The sequence below is a fragment of the Arachis stenosperma genome, chromosome 3, assembly GCF_014773155.1.
Source record: "Arachis stenosperma cultivar V10309 chromosome 3, arast.V10309.gnm1.PFL2, whole genome shotgun sequence".
Taxonomy (NCBI): Eukaryota; Viridiplantae; Streptophyta; class Magnoliopsida; order Fabales; family Fabaceae; genus Arachis; species Arachis stenosperma.
This window is the reverse complement of record NC_080379.1, coordinates 86067352-86075325: the sequence shown is the minus strand read 5'-3', so window position 1 is coordinate 86075325 and position 7974 is coordinate 86067352. Positions and strand designations below refer to the sequence as shown.

The 7974-nt window shown below is 39.7% G+C and overlaps 1 non-coding gene across 1 annotated transcript; it reads right to left on the bottom strand.

Annotated features, from left to right (window-relative positions):
- Nucleotides 1-5042: 5042 nt before the first annotated feature.
- On the bottom strand, nt 5043-5150 carry LOC130972425 (small nucleolar RNA R71). Its single transcript, XR_009083594.1, has one exon. It is a non-coding gene; the product is annotated as a small nucleolar RNA R71 (small nucleolar RNA).
- Between the last annotated feature and the right edge of the window lie 2824 nt (nt 5151-7974).

Here is a 7974-nt window from a genome sequence, read left to right as displayed (position 1 = left end):
AAGTGCCTCTGCAAATGGAATCTTTATTTCAAGAGTCCTTAGGTAGTCTGCAAAGCGGGCAAATTGCTTATCCTGCTACGCTTGGCGGAGTTTCTGAGGATAAGGCATCTTGGCTTTATATTCTTCAACCTTAGTTGCTGTAGGTTTATTCCTTACAGAAGTGGTTGGAGAAGCCTTTTTAGAGGGGTTACTATCAGCACTCTCAGGTGTCTGATTCCCTATTGGCGTTTGAACACCAGGATTGGGTGGAAAATGGGCGTTTAACGCCAACTTTTCCCCCTTTTCTGGCGTTTGAACGCCAGAACTGGGCAGGGAATGGGCGTTTAACGCTAGCTTTCCCCCCTTTTCTGGCGTTTGAACGCCAAGAGTATTCCTCTCTGGGCTCTTACTATCCTCAGAGGGATTTTGGATAGTGGTTTGGCTATCCTCTGTCAATTGTTCCTTTATTGGCTTTTTGCTACTTTGAGCAGTGTTATTCAATGTCTTCCCACTCCTCAGTTGAACCGCTTGGCATTCTTCTGTTATCTGTTTAGATAGCTGCTGTTTTGCCTGATTCAACTGTAATTCTATGTTCTTGTTAGCAGTTTTAGTCTCTTGGAGCATCTCTTTAAATTCTGCTAACTGTTTTGTCATTAGATGTAATTGTTGAGTAAGCTCAACCATCTGTTCTTGAGGATTAGGATCAGTGGCTAATGCCACAACTTCTTCTTTTGTAGAGGACTCATGGCTAGAGTACAAATGTTGATTTCTAGCAACAGTATCTATAAGCTCTTGAGCCTCTTCAATAGTCTTCCTCATATGTATAGATCCACCAGTTGAGTGGTCTAGAGACATCTGAGCTTTTTCTGTAAGCCCATAGTAAAAGATGTCCAACTGCACCCACTCTGAAAACATTTCAGAGGGGCATTTTCTCAGCATACCTCTATACCTCTCCCAGGCATTGTAAAGGGATTCATTATCCTCTTGTTTAAAGCCTTGGATGTCCAGCCTTAGCTGTGTCATCCTTTTTGGAGGGTAAAAGTGATTCAAGAATTTGTCTGATAATTGTTTCCATGTCTTTATGCTTGCTGTAGGTTGATTATTCAACCACTTCTTAGCTTGATCTCTTACAGCAAATGGAAACAGTAATAATCTGTAGACATCCTGATCCACCTCTTTATCACGTACTGTGTCAGCAATTTGTAAGAACTGTGCCAGAAACTCAGTAGGTTCTTCCTGTGGAAGACCGGAATACTGGCAATTTTGCTGCACTATGATAATGAGTTGAGGATTTAGCTCAAAGCTGCTTACTTTAATGGGAGGTATACAGATGCTACTCCCATATGCAGCTGTAATGGGGTTAGCATATGACCCCAGAGTCCTTCTGGACTGCTCAATTCCACTTAGGTCCATGATGGAGAAAGGGAAATGATATGGATTGCAAGTAGATTATTTGTTTTTTTATTTTTTTATTTTTTATTTTTTTTAAAGTGACCGAAAAAATATAAAATAAAATAAATAGAGAATAAAATAAAATTTCGAAAATTAATAGAAAATAAGATCAAAGCAAATTGAAAACTGAATCAATTAGTTAATTAAAAAGATTTTGGAATTAGCAATTAAAAAGATATGATTGAGAATTATTTTGAAAAAGATATGATTGAGAAGATATGATTGCAAATAAAAATGATTGAAAAGATATGATTTTGAAAATCTTTGACTAATTTAATGCAAAGTTTCGAAAATTATGAGTAAAGCAAGGAAAGGATATTTTTTATTTTTAAATTTTAATGAGGAAAGAGAAAAACAACAGAACGACACTAAACTTAGAAATTTTAGATCAAAACAAAGAGAGCAAACAAGAAAACTTTAAATGTCAAGATGAACACCAAGAACACTTTGAAGATCAAGATGAACACCAAGAACAAATTTTTTGAAAAATTTTTAAGTGAATAAAAGCACAAAAGACACCAAACTTAAAATTTTTAGAAAATCAAACACAAATTTTCGAAAACTTAAAGGAAAACACAAAGAAGACACTAAACTTAAAATATAAAACTAAACTCAAATAAAAGACTCTAAACCAACAAAAATAAAACAGTCCTAATCTAAGCAACAAGATAAACTGTCAGTTGTCCAAACTCGAACAATCCCCAGCAACGGCGCCAAAAACTTGGTGCACGAAATTGCAATCACACTTTGCAATCCCGCACAACTAACCAGCAAGTGCACTGGGTCGTCCAAGTAATACCTTACGTGAGTAAGGGTCGATCCCACGAAGATTGTCGACTTGAAGCAAGCTATGGTTACTTTGTAACTCTTAGTCAGGATATCAAAGATTATCAGGATTGATTGTAAAAAGCAAAAGAACATAAAATAGGTACTTGAATTGCAGTGATGGAGAATAGGTTGAGGTTTTGGAGATGCTCTGTCTTCTGAACCTCTGCTTTCCTACTGTCATCTTCTTCAAACACGCAAGGCTCCTTCCATGGCAAGCTGTATGTAGGGTTTCACCGTTGTCAATGGCTACCTCCCATCCTCTCAGTGGAAATGTTCAACGCACCCTGTCACGGCACGGCTATCTAGCTGTCGGTTCTCGATCATGTCGGAATAGAATCCAGTGATTCTTTTGCGTCTGTCACTAACGCCCCACAATCGCGAGTTTGAAGCTCGTCACAGTCATTCAATCATTGAATCCTACTCAGAATACCACAGACAAGGTTTAGACCTTCCGGATTCTCTTGAATGCCGCCATCAATTCTAGCTTATACCACGAAGATTCTGATTAAGGAATCCAAGAGATATCTACTCAATCTAAGGTAGAACGGAGGTGGTTGTCAGGCACGCATTCATAGTTGAGAATATGATGAGTGTCACAGATCATCACATTCATCCAGGTTAAGAACAAGTGATATCTTAGAACGGAAGCAAGCATGATTGAATAAGAAACAGTAGTAATTGCATTAATCCATCAAGACACAGCAGAGCTCCTCACCCCAACCATGGGGTTTAGAGACTCATGCTGTAGAAGATACAATGAGAAACGTGTAAAGTGTCATGAGGTACAGATACAATGTCAAAAGATCCTATTAATAGTGAACTAGTAACCTAGGGTTTACAGAAATGAGTAAATGACAGAAAAATCCACTTCCGGGCCCACTTGGTGTGTGCTTGGGCTGAGCAATGAAGCATTTTCATGTAGAGACTCTTCCTGGAGTTAAACGCCAGCTTTTATGCCAGTTTGGGCGTTTAACTCCAATTTCTATGCCAGTTCCAGCGTTAAACGCTGGAAATTCTGAAGCTGATTTGCAATGCCGGTTTGGGCCATCAAATCTCAGGCAAAGTATAAACTATTATACATTGCTGGAAAGCCCAGGATGTCTACTTTCCAACGCCGTTGAGAGCGCGCCAATTGGGCTTCTGTAGCTCCAGAAAATTCACTTCGAGTGCAGGGAGGTCAGAATCCAACAGCATTTACAGTCCTTTTAGCCTCTGAATCAGATTTTTGCTCAGATCCCTCAATTTCAGCCAGAAAATACCTGAAATCACAGAAAAACACACAAACTCATAGTAAAGTCCAGAAAAGTGAATTTTAATTAAAAACTAATAAAAATATACTAAAAACTGACTAAATCATACTAAAAATATTTTAAAAATAATGCCAAAAAGCGTATAAATTATCCGCTCATCAGCAAGCAAGATGAATTTTCAATAAAGTGACAAATCCTCCTTCTAGACCCACCTAATTATGCACTAGCCAAATCTTTGTCCCTCATTTTTGATGTGTCAACCAAAATAAACCTCGCTTTGCAATGCCAACCATGAAACATCCTTCTCTTACGCTTCATCCCGCAAAGTTCTCTAAGTTGACCATCCGTTTCAAGCAAATCATACTCAAGTGGGCAAATAAAGCTAATAGAGATGACTTTTACCCACTAAGTGTAGGAGATGACAACCTAGGGAAATAAGCTTCCAAGGATCTTGACAAGGTGTATTCAACTCCCGTCCTTCTTTTTCTAAGGACATCCACCTCTTCACAAGATTTTTCAATTTCAATCCATTTCTCATCAATTTTATCTAACTTTTTTCCCTTACTCAAATCATAAATGGGAGGGTGAGATAAATCTACCTCCACTTTGCTTTCTAATTCACCGAGAGAATGTTCTTCAAGTTTAAAGGATTCTTCGCCACTAAGATTTGATGCATGATTTTCATCACCAAGGGAACTCAATTCTTGCTCCATCCCATCCAATTCTTCATATGGAATATGCCTTGGAGGTTGTGCACTTTCCTCTTCAACATCAAATTCAATCTTGTTGGAGGGATCTCCTTTAACTTTAGGTTGTCATGGAGGTTCCGCATCTCCTAAGCCTTCAACCACTTCTTCCTTTTCTTCAACAATTAAAACTTCCTCCAATTGTTCCAATACAAAGTAACATTCCTCATTTTCCACTGGAATTCCCACTTTTCTTGTTTTCTGTTTGTCTATGAATAGGAACAGAGACAAGAAACCTCTTAGAAATTTTGATACTGAACCTGAAAGGACTTTAAGGTGACGCTTGCAACAAGCTAGACTTTACATGGCTAGTGAAAATCTAAGTAAGACTTTTGAAAGGGAAGCTACAGAGTGCATTATGGATCATAATCATGCTGTTAATGCCAATGTGGTAAATCCGAATGAGAATAAACAACCTAGAAGAGTGCTTGGCTCATACACTTCCCCCAATTCAGATCTCTATGGGAACAGTATTGTGGTGCCTCCTATAGCTGCAAACAACTTTGAGCTGAAGCCTCAGTTAGTCACTCTGGTGCAGTAAAATTGTTAGTATCATGGACTCTCACAAAAAGATCCAAACCAATTTATCTCTAACTTCTTGCAGATTTGTGACACTGTAAAAACAAATGGAGTGAATCCTGAGGTTTACAAGCACATGCTCTTTCTATTTGCTGTAAGGGATAGAGCAAAGCTATGGTTAGATTCTCAACCTAAGGAGAGCCTGGACACTTGGGATAAGGTAGTCACTGGATTCTTGTCTAAATTCTTCCCACCACAGAAATTGACTAAGCTAAGGGTGGAGGTTCAGACCTTCATGCATAAAGATGGTGAGACCTTCTATGAAGCCTGGGAGAGGTACAAGCTGCTCACCAAGCAATGCCCCCCTAACATGTTTTCTAAATGGACCCAGCAGGAAATCTTTTATGAGGGCTTATGTGAAATGTCCAAAATGTGTTTAGATAATTCTGCAGGTGGTTCATTGCACATGAAAAAAAAAATGCCTGAAGAAACTACTGAGCTTATTGAGTTGGTTGCTAACAACCAATATCTTTACTCCTCTAATAGGAATCTTGTGAACTCTGGAACTCCTCAGAAGAAAGGCGTTTTGGAAGTGGAGACCTTGGATGCTATTCTTGCTCAGAACAACGTTATGTCTCAGTAGATTAATATGCTTACTCAACACTTGAGTAGGATGCAGGTTTCAACTGTTAATGCTCAGAATGCCCCCTCAAGAGGCTCCTTATGACATGAATGGTAGCTTCATGCAAGGTGAGAATTATGACTATGCTCAATTTCCTCCTGAATAGGTCAACTATATGGGGACTACTCCAAGAAACCCCAATAATGATCCATATGCCAAGACCTATAATGAGGGGTGGACAAATCAACCAAATTTAGGGTGGAGAGGGCAACCTCAGAGGTCACAAAATTTTAATAATAATTCTCAGGACGGTTTTCAATAGAATAATTTTAATAACCGCCAGTTTCAGTCATCTCAACAATAACCACCTCAGCAAGTGAATTCTCAACCACAGAAGAACACTTATTTGGAAGCACTAATGGCATGTTTTATACAGGAAACCAGAGCATCAATCAAGAACTTAGAGATTTAGATGGGTCAATTAGCCATAAAAGTTAATAGAATTGATCAGAGGACTACTAATAGTCTTCCTGGTAACACAATTCCAAATCCAAGAGAGGAATGCAAGGCTATCACCTTGATAAGTGGACAAGTGGCAAGTACGGAAGCACAAGTTACTGAGGAGCCAGTTAAAAAAGAAGCTCCAGAGGAAACTCAATAGTGCACGCCCCTCCTAGGCGTGCTGACTATCATTTTCCAGTCACTCTTGACACACATCCAACATTACCTAAGGCTCCTGAATAAAAGACTAAGATGCCATACCCTCAGAGACTTCAAAAGGAGACCAAGGACAAGCAGTTTTTAAAGTTCTTGGAAGTTTTCAGAAAGTTACAAATTAATATTCTTTTTGCTGAGGTTTTGGAGCAAATGCCTCTCTATGTTAAATTCATGAAGAAGTTGTTGTCAAAGAAGAAGCCTTTAAAGGGAGATGAGACAGTGGTCTTGACTAAGGAATGTAGTGTCATAATTCAGAATAACTTGCCAAGAAAGATGCCAGATCCAAGAAGCTTTCAAATTCCATGTACCATTGGGAGCACTACCTTTGAGAAAGTCCTATGTGATCTAGGTGCAAGCATAAATCTAATGCCCTTGTCTATGATGAAGAAATTACAAATCCAAGAGGCACAACCCTTAAGGATAGCATTACAAATGGCAGACAAATCTCTAAAGCCTGCATATAGATTAGTGGAGAATATCTTGGTCAAAGTGGTTAAGTTCTTTCTCCCAATAGATTTTGTGATTCTTGACATGGGGGAGGATGAGAGTGCCTCTATAATCCTAGGAAGACCATTCCTATCCACTGGGAGAGCTCTAATTGTTATGGAAGAAGGTGAATTAGTGCTTAAAATGCATAATGAGCAACTGGTCTTTCATATCTTCAAAGATATGCATTCAGCAGGTGAAGAGGAGAGGTGCATGCAGACTGAGCTTACTAATCCAAACCTTCAAGAACCCCCAATGATGCACAACATAATCTGCAGCTCAAACCACTTTTGGTGACATTCAACAAAATTTCCCCTGACATCAAACCGAAGTTTGGTGTCGGGAAGGCATCATCCACCAAGGAGGAGGTTCTCAAAAAGAAGAAAGTACCTAGTAGATGGAGAAATAAAAAGATTCCCACTGAAGACTTCTTCCCCAAAATGAAGGTGGTATTCACTGCATGCCCAATCCTGCCTTATACAGTGAACAGGATCCTTTCTCTTGAGCATATAGAGTTGATTCATGAGAGCACAGAAAAAAAGTTCACAGTGAGGGGTGAAGAGCTGAGCCCCTATGATCCTCCACCTTAGAGGAGCTGACAGCCAAGCTAGTGACAGTAAAGAAGCGCTTCTCGGGAGGCAACCCGATGTTTTCGTATCCTTAAGTTTGATTTTTACTTTAATTTTTATTTATTTAGTTTTTTTTTTAGTTTCTACTATTTTTCTTTTGTTTTACGTGTACTTGGATCATTCAGAGAGATTAGAATAGAAACAGGTGCATTAAGACAGAGTTTCGGACACCCAGGAGGAAGCTGTTGCGGACAGGGTGGCGCCTAACTTCAAAACCTCAAGATAGGCACCACATACAAACTCAATTTGGAGGTGCTTCCTGGAGGGGTAGCGCCTAACCTCACTCCTTGAAGTTAGGCGCCAATGATGTATGCAATTGGGCGTCGCTCACTAGATGGGTGGCGGCTAACTTGGCTCCATCAAGTTAGGAGCCACATGAAGCGTGCTAGGAAAGGTTAGTTTTGCCTGGTCCGCGCCTAACTTGGAATTTCTCAAGTTAAGCGCCAGGTGAGAAGCAAAGGATGAAGTTAGGCGCCAGTATCATGAAGTTAGGCACCGTGAGTGGAACACACATGAAATTAGGCGCCATAATCTCCAAGTTAGGCGCCAGGTTGGGTCTTCACACCAAGTTAGGGGCCATCTACACCAAGTTAGGTGCCAGCTCCTTAATTTGGCCTATTTCAAGACCAAATCATGTGATTTCCAAACCAAATCCTGCATCAAACCAAAATCAAGTCCAATCCTTCATGATTCGTGACCCCACCACCCATTCCATCTACATACATTAACACCCCAACCTTGCTTCA